Here is a 13,368-nt window from a genome sequence, read left to right as displayed (position 1 = left end):
CGTCCTCAAACTATGGCCCACGGGCCACATGCGGCCCGCCGAGGACATTTATCCGGCCCTGCGGGTGCCACTGCCTGTCCTGCTTAGCAGCTGACTCGTCCCGGGCCCGCAGTGCGCATAGGAATTTGTTCATAGTTGTTGTTTTTTAAACTATAGTCCGGCCCTCCAACGGTCTGAGGGACAGTGAACTGGCCCCCTGTTTAAAAAGTTTGAGGACCCCTGGCCTGGACTGTTATTTAAATTAAAATTATTATTTAAACAGGTCTCAAAACTTCTATTCCTGCAACATGCTCATTCTGATCTAAAGAAAGAAGTGCCACACCCCCAAGTTGTTACCTCCTACGACCCAAATGAGCTTTCTCCGGACACGTGTAACACAAGTTCTGAAGCTAGTTAAGATTTAGCTGGAATGTCTCTACACATCTTCTGCATGTACATCTATAGGCACAAGAACTGCTTAAGCTGTTCTCCATGGTAACAAGCACAACTCCATGTAATGAGGTCCAGATCGGGGCGATCTTCCAAGCCAGTTTACTAGACCGTGGGGAGCTACCCCATCGCTCTGACCCACTATTAGGAGGAACCTTGTTAAGAGGGCGCAGGGGAGCAGTTCAAGCCAACTCCGTTCCTGGAATCGGAGCTCTGGTACGCCAATGGTGAGCTGCCAGCAGCGTCAAAACACGCACCTGAAATACATGGAACTGGAGAGATGTTTTCCCTAACGGATGATGAAGAATTCTGCTCATCCATCCGAGGTCTTCACTGGACTTTTCCCTCCCCTTTTATTACCTTTGTGAGGATGTCATAAAGTCAACTAAGCCTTCCTACCTCAGCCCTGACGCCCTGGGGGCCCTCTCGAGGGAGGCCCCATGCCGTGGCTGCAGTGTGTGAGCCCCCTGAGCACATCGCAGGGGCTGTCCTTTGAGACTGTGTATTTAGAATGAGGACCAGGTACAGTGCAACAGCCCGACTCACAGGGCCCCAGGGGTTCTGACAAATACCTCAGCCTAATCCAAAGACACAGAAAAGAAAGGAAATGCCTGGAGATGGTTCCGAATAGCCTCCTGAAACCTGCCCATCTCTGGGGTGGCCAGTGCCTCCTGATTCCAGCTGTACTCCATTACAACTGGAATTCTGAATTGGCCCGATTCGTGGCAGGTGAAAAGGACTAAGCAGGAGGCTGACTGGCTTCTGGGGCCCCTGCTGTGCATCACCTGTGGCTACTGTGCAAACCTCGGTCAGGGTCCTCTGAAAACCCAGAGAAATGAATTCCTGACACCTCCCCTTTCTCTCCTGCAGTCCCAGCATCTGTTCTGCCTGCTCAGATAGAGCTGCTACCATGCATCTCCCATCCATGGCTCTTTCCTCCTGCATCGCCTTGAAGCATGGCCATCCTGCCCCACCTGTGAGCGTGAGGCCTTCTCACGTGTGAGCTGAGCAGTGGGCACTGACTGGGCCGTCTGCCTGGACGTGATTGTTCTGGAAAGATCATCAGTGATGCTGATGTGTCCCTGGTTACGGGCTGCCAGACAAGATGACCTCTGGTCTCTTTCCCTGCTCTAAGAGGCCACAAGCACGTCCAGGCGATGCTGTCAAACACGACTGGATGAGAGATTAATTACACAGAATAGAAGCTGGTAATGAGAGAGAAATGGGGACAGAGCAGGCTCATAACACAGCCCTCCTCACCCTTGAGAGTAAGGAGACACTGATCTACCAGTTCCTGCATTTTTTTAGCAAAGGGAGGTATTTTCTGGGTATTACTGACTCAATTAGCAGTAAGTGGGGAGGTGGGATGAGAGGAAGCAGGTAGACAGCAGGGAAAATCCAGAATAATAAATCAAGAAAATATGAATTGTTTTAATTGGCATCAATGTGTCCAAATAATTCTCTCCAGGGAGAAGGACATTATAACACATTTGATTTCTGAGGGACCCCATGGGTCAGATACTCTGCCGCGTCTGCTCTACCCCATCAGTCTCTCCCCCCACCCCCCTGCCTCACTTCCTGTTTGGGGAGGTCCAAGGCCCTGTGTGACCTTGCTCTTATTAATGTCAATTACAGAGAGCAGACAGCTCGGTTATGCTCAAAGTGGTTCTCCTTTTAGGGGAAATGATTACAATTATTAAATAATCAATAGAGCGATACTGAGAAAACGCTCTTTGCATTGGGTTGCTAAGCAGGGCTGCGGTGCCAGGTTACCTGGCACAAGGCAAGGCAGGTTCTGGTGGGAGACAGAGCTGAGGAGTAAGTGCAGAGCAAGGCAGGAGGCAAGGGGGAGTGGGTGCTGGAGGCTGGGGGGGGAGTGGGTGCTGGAGGCTGGGGGGGGGGAGTGGGTGCTGGAGGCTGCGGGGAGAGTGGGTACTGGAGGCTGGGGAGGGGGGATTGGGTGCTGGAGGCTGGGGGGGAGAGTGGGTGCTGGAGGCTTGGGGGGGAGAGTGGGTGCTGGAGGCTGGGGGGGAGTGGGTGCTGGAGGCTGGTGGGGGGGAGTGGGTGCTGGAGGCTGGTGGGGGGAGTGGGTGCTGGAGGCTGGTGGGGGGGAGTGGGTGCTGGAGGCTGGGGGGGGAGTGGGTGCTGGAGGCTGGGGGGGAGTGGGTGCTGGAGGCTGGGGGGGAGTGGGTGCTGGAGGCTGGGGGGGGGGGGATTGGGTGCTGGAGGAGCAGGGCTCCTTCTCTAGCACCTGAGGCCCTGGCTCCCATGGATCTTCCCTTAATTCTCTGATTTCCCAAGTATCTCAACTATAGGAGTCAATAAATTCCTACTTCTGCTTATGGAAAAAATAGTCAAAATAATAGAAAATATGAACAATCTTCTAGTCTCAGAAACAGGAGGGAGGACATCTAAAATCTGAAACGAATGACCACAATTTAATTTTTAGAGAGAGCTAATTTTTTTTTTTTTTAAAAAAGCAAGAATGTTAAAGGCTGTTGGAATCAATAAGCCTGAAAGACTTAAAGGAGAGATCAAGAGGCTCATAGGCAATTCTTAATCATCCCCCAGGGGGAGTGGGTGGGAGACAAAATAGCTGATGAAAAAGAAAATCCAAAAGCCTAATTTTAACTAACAGCCCGATCCTCTGAACTGATGAAATGAGCCTTGTGCATGAACAACAGCGCCCTCACAGAGCCTGGCTTCTCCTCACCGTGAGTCAGAGGAAGAGCAGAAGGACGGACCGACCACAAGGAGGAAAGAGAGGGCCAGCCTGGAGAGTCCACAGAGGGTACTCAACTGCAAAGGGGACTTTGTCTCGGCTGCAGCCGTCTCTCTCCTTCAGATCCCCGGACACACTGTGGAAGGAACCGTTCTGACACTGAGGGTCCTTTCTCTGTTTCCGGGGAACCGTCTGGCCTTGGCCATTAGTTCCCAAAAACTCTAGAGCAGCGATTTTCAGCCTTCTTCATCTCATGGCGCGCACACACTAATTACCAAAATCCAGTGGCACACCAAAAAAATGTATTTTTTTACAATCTCACCAAAAAAAATAGGTATAATTTTGATTGATTTACAATAATAATAATTGTCCTTACCTACCCTTTTTTTGTTCCAAAGAGACCTTTTAGGAAATCAGGTGCCTATAGGTGTATATAAGGATTTCTGGTACCAAGAATCCAGTCAGATGCAACCTTATTATGCAACGTGACCAATAAGATGCAACTCTTATTACATGACCTATATGTGTATGGTTCAAGACCAGGCATTCACACCAGATGCTATTGTTGTGTTGGTTATTGTCATTTTTTATTTGACAATCTAAGGGAAAAGAGGTCAGTGCCCCTGACTAAACAGTCAGGTGTTGCATGTTCTAAGAGGAAAGTTCTATACTTAGGAGTCCCAGGCGGAAAAATGCAGTATGGGCTAAGGCTGGAAGGGTATATTCCCTCGGCCCAGCCGGCTCCATCAGGAAATATGACTTTGTGAGTCTCTAAGGGGGCCAGAGGGCCAAAGTTCCCACTTGAAACTCTTTGTTCCTTTACACTCTCTCCTCTGAAGTCCTATAGTGATTGTGGTCACTACACCTGTGGCCTTCACCTCTAGGATGCCGGCTGCCGTGTGCAGGGGCCAAGCCTTAAGGCAGTCACCCGCCTCATGGCTTTCAGGGGTGGGCAAACTTTTTGACTCGAGGGCCACAATGGGTTCTTAAACTGGACCGGAGGGCCGGAACAAAAGCATGGATGGAGTGTTTGTGTGAACTAATATAAATTCAAAGTAAAGGAGCGGAGGGGAGAGCAAGAGAACCGGATAAAACAGCCGGATCCGGCCCGCGGGACGTAGTTTGCCCACGGCTGGCTTAGATGCTTGAAAACCCCTTGGTCAGAGAACTCACAATGAATTGTAAACTCAATGGGGAAATAGATCAGGATACAGCGAAGAGCCATCATGTCTGAAAATCAGAATCACCAACTTGATCAGATAAAGCAGTGGTCAGCAAACTGCGGCTCACAAGCCACATGAGGCTCTTTGGCCCCTTGAGTGTGGCTCTTCCACAAAATACCACGGCCTGGGCAAGTCTATTTTGAAGAAGTGGCATTAGAAGAAGTTTAAGTTTAAAAAATTTGGCTCTCAAAAGAAATGTCAATCATTGTACTGTTGATATTTGGCTCTGTTGACTAATGAGTTTGCCAACCACTGAGATAAGGCAATGATTGGTAAACAGAGTTTGATTTTCATGAACACAGATATATCGTGATAAAAAGAGCTCTGGACTGGTCATGGTCTCTTCCCAGATAGATGAGTCTGTGGCAATTCAATATCCTCTCGGCAAGAAGTGGGTGGGGCACTGTCCCCCGGGGGATGTCTGGAAATTTGCTGGGCATTTTTGGTTATCCCAAGGACAATGTGATTGCATGATCTGGCTATGTTATTGATGGACAGGGTCCAGGGATAATAAACATACTGCAAGATGCGTGGCAGAACTATCCTGCCCGAAAGGTCCACAGCGCCCTCTGGAGAGAGGGTGAGTGTTCTCTTCCACATTCATTATAGAGCTGACTTCTCTCTTGGCCTGTGGGGCACAGTACTTCCCTTCCTCCTTTGTTAGGAGCATTGCCAAAACCCCGTCCCCTTTCCCCGAGGGCCCAGGAAAATGCACTTCCCGGCAGGAAAGGGCCTCTTACAGGGCCTCCGTGCTGGGTCATGCCCCCCCCACTACCCCTCGGCATCAAATATGAGAGAGGGGAGCCCTGTGCCCCAAGCCATGTTTAGGCAAGATGCACCTCAGTTCCAAGCCTCTTCATCCCACACCCCTGAACACAAGGAAAGAGGAAGAAAGGGGGGTGGAGCCGGTTAGAGAGCATCACTGTGCCGTGCAGGGTGACCAGTTCTCCGCATGCACTCTGACCTATATCCAGGCTGGGGCAGTTTCTCTCCACGTTGATGTTGCTATAACCCCCTCTTCTGGCCCAAGGGCAGGTACTGACTGGGCTTTGGGCCTGGATTCAGCAAGGCCCTCAGAACATCCAGAAAAGCAGAGGCCGACCTCTAATTTCTCAGTGCAAGCACACTGTCCGGCCGAAGAGATAAGAGCTGGGGTACAAGGGTGTCATATCGACAGTTTAGCACTGGCTTTAAGCTTCCCTCTAAGATTCCAAAAGTGAGCCATGGAACCCAATCAAAGTAAACCATAGGGCTGAATGAAACTTCTGTCAAACTCGTTTGAATTTCCTGCTGCAAGGTGTCCATGGCTTGTGTTTATTCATATCTCCATGGCAACTCTTCTATCTTTTCCAGTCAACATCCTTTCCCTGGAAATCACAGGACTGGCTGGGGCACATGAGCTGGGCCTGGGGGTGTGGGCTGCAGAATCTGGGTCAGAAGTGACGCTCAGCACAGCCGGGGGGTGGGGGGCAGATGCTGCAGGGGGCTGTTGGCCCCACACTTGCCCATGGAGCGGCTGCATGTGGGGCCAAGCTGGGGGGAGGGGCCAGGCTGAGCATCTGGGGGAGCAGATGGGCTGGAGAAATGGCTGCTGGAGATGGTGACAGAGGCTTGGCAAGTGGGACCCGATCCCGTTTATTTTTAAGTGGGGGAGAAGCTAAAAACAGAAACTGGGTGGGTTTGAGCAGCTGGACACAGTTCTTCCAAATAATCGCTGACGTCTTTCGTTTTCTAATAAAAATGCTAACCAGAGGGTAAGAGAGGATGAGCAAAGAAATGGCAAGGTGTGGGGGGGGGGGGGGGCGGGGGAGACCGGTGGAGAGATACCCGCAGGCCATGAAGATGAAACCAAAGACTTGTGAAAGGGAAGGGCAGCCTGAGGGAGACCCTCAGGGTGGGAGGACTCAGACTCCAAAGTCATCCCAGAGCCCCCGTCCCATCTGGACCAACCTGCCAGGCACTGCTTCTCTCGGACTCCTTTCTCAGGGCACTCTGGTCATTTCCATTTAGAAGTGCACGTTTCCCCAGTTACTTGTCACCCTCATGTTCCCACCAATATGGTAAATTCCTGAAGGATGGGGCGGCCTCTTCTCTACTCTGCATCGCCCAAGACCCATGCATACGCTGTGCACGCAGTAATTATCCAACACCTGTCTCTCTCTTTGCTCCAAATAAGTGACACAATCTCCTGACTTCCTATATGTTTCATCTCATCCTATATCCAAGCCAAGGGAACCCAGAGGCGCTCAGAAAGCAATGCTCCCTTCCTTCTTGGAAGGAGCTTCGAAAAAAGATCTGGTCGGTGAAGTTAAATTTCCAACCTCTGTTGGCCACTGAGACCCAAGCAACGCGTGCTCCTGAGAGAGAATCAAATGCCTACAGTGATGAAGGCAGAGCCAGCTTCCCGTAGATGGGCAAGTCGCCTCCTCTGTAGCTCAGTGTCCAGCTTAGATAAAATAGCGGAGGCTGTGGACAGGAAGCCACTGTCAGGGCAGAAGATGGAGAGATGCCATGGTTCCTACAGGCAGAGGTGACAGACAAGGGTGCATTTTATATCCCTATTTGTTTAATCTGTACACAGAGCACATTGTCATGGAAAACTGGGCTAGACTCAGAGACAGGAGGAGTGAAAAGTGGTGGAAGATACATCAGTAACTTAAGATATGCAGAGGATACCATTTTACTAACAGAAAGTAGCACCTACTAGTAAAACAGGAATAACCAGCTAGAACAATGTGACAGACTGGAACCTCAAAGTGAACTCATGTATATTTGGATATTTACTATACATGAAAGGTGACCTTTCAGTTCACTGGGGAAAGTATGGACCTTTGAACAAAAACAATTTTAGAATGTAAAGATGACTCTTAGTTGCAGGCCAAAGAAAAAAGAGGCAACAGACCAGATCTGGTTCATGGTTCACCAACCCCTGCTCTCTTCTATCTGTGTTCGGTGCCTACCCCAAAGGCACACTTGCACGTATGAACAAGGAGGCATGAGCAGGCATCTTCCCTGTGGATGCATCTGCAGAAGGAAAAAACTAAAAGCAACCTAAGTTCTCAACAGTAGAAGAATGGCTAAACAAATCATAATATAGCCGTACCGTGTCCAATTATGCAGATCTACATACACTAATATAGAAACATCTTCAAAGCATACCATGAGGAGTATAAAAAAGTACAAATGTTACAGTATTTAGACATTTCTTAAAGCATACCCATGCACACACAGAGTAGTGAAGGTGTGGGAAGTTATACTACAATCTGATAAACAATGGTTACCTCTTGTGGGAGGAAACTGAGCAAGGTATAGCTTGTTTAGGGGGATGGGTGTCTTACCTGCGGACATGCCTAGAGAGAGGAAGGGGGAGAGAGAGAGAGAGAGAGAGAGAGAGAGAAATACATCGATCGGTTGCCTTTGACTGGGGATTGAACCTAAAACCCAGGCATGTGTCCCAACCAAGAATTGAATCAGCAACTTTTTGGTGCACAGGACAATGCTCAACCAGCTGCACCACTCTGACCAGGCTCTGTTTTGTTTTGTGGGTTTTTTTCAGGAGCATATGGTCATGAATTATTTCATCAATTAAAAAGGAATAAAATAATAAAAAAAGGAAATCTAGGAAACTTTCCACTAAATGACCTTCGACCCTGGCCACCTCCCCTGAGTATAAAGAGTCAAGGCCAGTGGGTGAGGAGATGGAAGCCAGATGACTATCACGACCAAGTTATGGCTGCTCCTGGCACTGGGGTCTCCCTCTCCAGGCAGCACTGAGGTCCCTTGGGACTATTAAATAAGCCTAGGACGTGACAGTTGTGGCCTCAGCTATATGCTGTTCAAAAATAAAAACAGCAGCTTAGGGCAAGGCCTGTTTTTTGAGCAAACTTTATATTTAAAAGTCCAAAAGGTAAGGCATTGCGAAATGATCCACCAACTGAAGCACAGAGAACTCTTCTAGTAACATCCAGTTAAATAGAGTAGAAGAGTCATTTCTGTTCCCTTCAAGAACCCCATTAAAATGAAAGTAAAGATGTGAAATGGCAGAAACCCACAGACAAGAAACAGGAGTGAAGCAAAGAGCAGGTGAGCAAAACCAACCCATTTTTTATTTTATTTTTTAAATATATTTTATTGATATTTTTACAGAGAGGAAGGGAGAGGGATAGAGGGTTAGAAACATCGATGAGAGAGAAACATCGATCAGCTGCCTCCTGCATCCCCCACCCCCGCACTGGGGATGCACCTGCAACCAAGGTACATGCCCTTGACCAGAATTGAACCTGGGACCCTTCAGTCCGCCGCAGGCCGACGCTCTATCCACTGAGCCAAACCGGTCAGGGCCCAACCCATTTTTATAAATTAGAAAGCAGAGGAAGGAATTAGCAGAGCTGAGCTACCTGAATACTAGATGCCAAAGCAGAAAGTCATTCACACACCAGATCCCCAGAAGGCCCAGCCTTTAGAAGAACCACATGCCACAGGTGGCAACAGCACACCATGTAAGAGAAAACCAGGGAGGCTAAACATCCAGGTAATGAGCATATACTAGTAGACCCTGGGTTTCCCTCTTTCTCCACCCCCAAGGTGAAGGGTTTTTTTTTTCATAACTACATTAGAGAGACTCTAAACTGAGGGGCAACAGGTACAGTAACAGTGCTCAATAATTGCCCAACACCTGTCTCTCTCTTTGCCCATATAGTAGGTCCAAAGAGAAATGAACCAGATGGGAAAGGAGGAGAGAGTGGGGGAGGGCTTCAAGAGAGATTCTCCAGGAAAAGAAAAGAGCTGACAGATTCCAGATATGTCTTACCACATGGAGAATACTATTACGTGGATTTTTCAATTTTGTTGGAAAGAAGTGGTGACAGTAAACTACTAATCAGACAAAAGAGGCCAGGCAACCCTTAATCTGAGGGAGATAAAACAGTCGATTAAGAAAGGAAAAGCAATTATAGCATATTAACAGGCTTGGCAGTGAGCCGCACTTAACAGAGTGATAATAATGTAGACACTGAATTGAACAACAACAAAAAAAAACACAGAGATCTTATTATATTAGGGGGAGAGGTAACAAGTAGGTCTAAGATGCTAAAACCTCATGTAGAAAGCGGTTACTATTTCTTTTTTTTTTTTTTAAACATTTTTTTAAATGTATTTTATTGATTTTCTACAGAGAGGAAGGGAGAGGGATAGAGAGTCAGAAACATCGATGAGAGAGAAACATCCATCAGCTGCCTCTTGCACACCCCCTACTGGGTATGTGCCCACAACCAAGGTACATGCCCTTGACTGGAATCAAACCCGGGACCTTTCAGTCCGCAGGCCGACGCTCTATCCACTGAGCCAAACCGGTCAGGGCGGTTACTATTTCTAATAATAAATAAATTACAGACTCTATTTAGAAAGACAGACGTAAATATCAGAAACAAGGGAAGGAAAGTTGTTGCTGCTGGGAGAAGAACACGGGAGTGACGGAGGGAGGGTGCTCTCCTGCTTACTCATCGAAATGAAGCCTTGTGCGAAGATGTGGCTTTCGAACCAGGAACATACATTTCCTAAGCTTTCTGCGTGTCAGTTTTCCCCACTGTCAAACGGGGAGAATGATAAAGCTACTGCTGAAAGCCCGTGAGATCATGGGTAACTGCTTTCATGAACATTCCCACTGCACAGGGACCACTTTTCAGAGGAGTTATTCCACGGACCCTGCTCCTGAGAAAGACACCTGTAACCTTCATTTCTGACATCAGTCAAGCATCAGGGTCAGCCGAGCAAAGCCCGCTGAGGGCGAGTCAATCCTGTCCTCTTTTCTCTCAAGAACCTTTCATTGGACAATACACATTCACTGTGGGGAAGGCCGGATATAAACATGGGCAAAAACCAAGAAAACACGTATCACCAGTGATCCCACCAGTAAGCGTTAACCACCATTAACGTTTCAGTGCACAACCTTTCCCACACTTTTCTGGGCTTGTATGTGTTTTTAAATAAAAATAAAACTTCATTGTATCTGTTATTCTGTACTCTTCGTTTTCATCTTTCCTCACAATGGAATTATTTCAGCAGCATCACTCTGAGCAGCACGGAGTTGGCTTGATAGGTGCCTTGCACCCTTCATAGCAGCTGCCTTCCTGCCACCCTCAGGACAGACAGCGGCTGTGGCAGCACTTACTCCATGGTATTGGGTGGGCGACAGGGTTAACGCCAGAGGAAGAAGCAAGAGCCACCTTAAACTGTGTGTTTCAATAAATGTCGGCAATCACAAGTGCATTGAAACCAACCCAGTGCGTCTCAAACCAGGCCGGCAGCTGCTCACTATGCTTTTTTAAGCTGCGTTTATTTCTAGGTCTTGGGAGGAATGTGAGATATTTTGGAAGTCCTGCACATTTCTGACTTCTCAGAACTTTAAACAAATGAATATATATACACACGCACACATGCATATACACATACATACAGTATATTCACATACTACATCTTATATACATAATACACACAAATGTTGTAAGTAAATACATATGTAAAAAATGTTTTACACTAAGTATGTGTGCATTATCTTGGGAAGAAGGGGCTATCTCATTCTTTCACTGATAATAAGAACACTGGAAACCCAAGCTCTGCTACTTCCGATGGGCAATTTAGATGTTCTGGGCAGAAAAAGAGACCCAGATTTGGAAACACACATCCAAATCTTCAACCTGTCACATGGTAAGATTTTGCTTTTCCCCAAGTTCATCTGTGGAAAACTGCTTGGCACTCGACTGTGGTTAGAGCAACCACCACGTATCTGGGCTGTAGATGCCGACACCAGGAATGCTCAGGTAAAGAATCTAACCCACCAGCCACCTAGGAAAGCCTGTTTTAAGCATTTACATTCAAGCCATGGCTGTCATCTTTGGCTTAGCATTTTCCCCCAGGTTACCATCCCCCAGGACGAGGGTCTGTGCTGTGCATTTAGCAGGGAGAGTGAACCTGCAGCAAAGACGAGATCCCGACCCCTGCCTTGCTCGGGGCTAACCTGGGAGGGACTGGAAAGGCAGCAGAAGTCCGAGGGCCGCCAGACCTGGCTGGTCAGTCCACGAATATCTGAAAATGGACTCTCTTTCAAAGCCTCTCTGTCAGATAGTAGACTCAGTAACAGAAAGTTAAAAAGAACCTTTGAAAATACTCTTGCCATATTAAACGTATTTAACTAAGTGGTGGAATTCTTTGCAGAATAATTCTACCTCTCAGACCAGAGGGGTTAAGGCTCGGGTTCAGATCCCCACAAAGAAGAAAATGTATGACCAGTGAATTGTGCAGTGATTCCTGCATGGTTAATGAGTGGGAGACAACAGAGGGGGCCCCAGCGGGCCATCATCCCCCCAAGGAACACGCTGTTCATAAACACACGCATTGCTCTTTTCTGATCCAGGGGCCCAGGGGGTGCTAACAAGCTGCCACACAGGCTCATTTGAGGTGTGGGATTAATACCTTAATTTGATGTTCCCCTGCTTGGTTAAACAGCTTGCATTTGTGTATTTCTAAATGTGGCATTCAGATCCCTTTAAATGGGGGACCATTTGGCCTCCCTAATCTCCTTTCCTCCACTGCCCTGTCATGTCAGCCTCCTGGCCTGAGCCTGGTTTTTCCCTCCTGATCTCAGGCTGTGTGCGCTGCCCTCCTGGCCTGGAATGCCCATCTTCTCCTCTCTATTCGCCTATCCAAATCCCACTCTTAATTCTTCAGCGTCCTACTCGAGCCCCAGCTCTTGAAGCCATTCCTAACGGTTAGCTCACAAGGATTGCCTGCCTCTCGAACACCAGCTGCCTCTGTGACTCATCTGTTCTCTGCACATCACACCTCACATAGGCCCTCAACTGAGCTACAAACGTCTCTCCTCTCCAACTAGATCATCAGTTCCTGGGGGACAGGGAAGATGACTCGAGGCCCCGTCTCCCACGATGAGCACTCTGACCTGGTGCCACCACCCTTCTTTAACCTCACCTTTCTTGACCCCTTAATAGCATCAATGCATTGACCATTCCCTCCATGAAATACCCTTTTTCTTGGTTTCTGTGAAATCATCCTCTAGATTTCCCTCCCATTTCTTGGTCCCTCCACCTTCAATCAACTTCTAAATGTTGGTTCATTCCCAGACCCGAGCCTTATTCTCTCTTCCTCTCCTTTCCTTCTCTCTCTCTCTCTCTCTCTCTCTCTCTCTCTCTCTCTCTCTCATCTCAAACATTCCCATGGCTCCAAATATCATCTGTAGTCTCCCCAATGTCTATCTCTCACCTGGACCTTTCTTCTGAGCAATGCCTGGGCAGGCTAGGCCAGCCATTATTTTTGATGTTTATGGAGACAAGTCCATTTTTTATAGAGATCATTCGGGTCTTGATAGACAAAGCATGTGTCCCACAGTTTTATTGCCTCTTTAATCCAAAGCAGCCACTGTAAAGATGACCATCCTGACAGGAGGCCAGGCAGGACACTTCCCTCGTGTAGGGAAAGTAGTAATAATGGACTCTACAGTTAGGCCCTGACAGCTCAGCACGCTACCTGCCTTGAAGCACTGGAGGAGGAAGCAGAGAAGGAATCCGGAGAGAGGCATCACGCTTTTCGCTCAGAGCTCTCTGGTGCTCTGCAAATGGTCTCCCACATAGGGCGCTGAAATTTATTTTTCATAAATGAGCAAATAAAGAAGTGAAGGACAGGCTGACTGGCTAAGTGAGCTCAGTCTGGGACAGGTTCCGGTGAGGAGAAATTGGCTCATCTACACTGAGCGCCTGACCCCCATTTGTGGAGATGAATCTAAGTAGTGGAGGAGTTGATAATGGGCCGTGGCCAAGCCCAACAGCTCTTCAGGGTGCAGTTTGCTTTGTATTTCTCCAGCGAGTGCGTTGGGGCTGTGATCACTGACCCCTAGTGAAAGGGTTTTCTAATCAGGCGGACGAACATGTGCATCTTGCCAGTTGGTGAGTTAGGAGCCCACAGAACTAAGTAACCATTGGTTGG

At 48.2% G+C, this 13,368-nt stretch overlaps 1 protein-coding gene across 2 annotated transcripts in view; it reads right to left on the bottom strand.

Moving 5' to 3' along the window:
- The window catches only part of HHAT (hedgehog acyltransferase), a 221,125-nt gene that overhangs the window by 78,441 nt on the left and 129,316 nt on the right, over positions 1–13,368 (bottom strand). The window lies entirely within an intron of this gene.

Source organism: Plecotus auritus (assembly GCF_963455305.1).
Source record: "Plecotus auritus genome assembly, chromosome: 12".
Taxonomy (NCBI): Eukaryota; Metazoa; Chordata; class Mammalia; order Chiroptera; family Vespertilionidae; genus Plecotus; species Plecotus auritus.
This window is presented reverse-complemented; position numbering and strand designations above follow the sequence as displayed.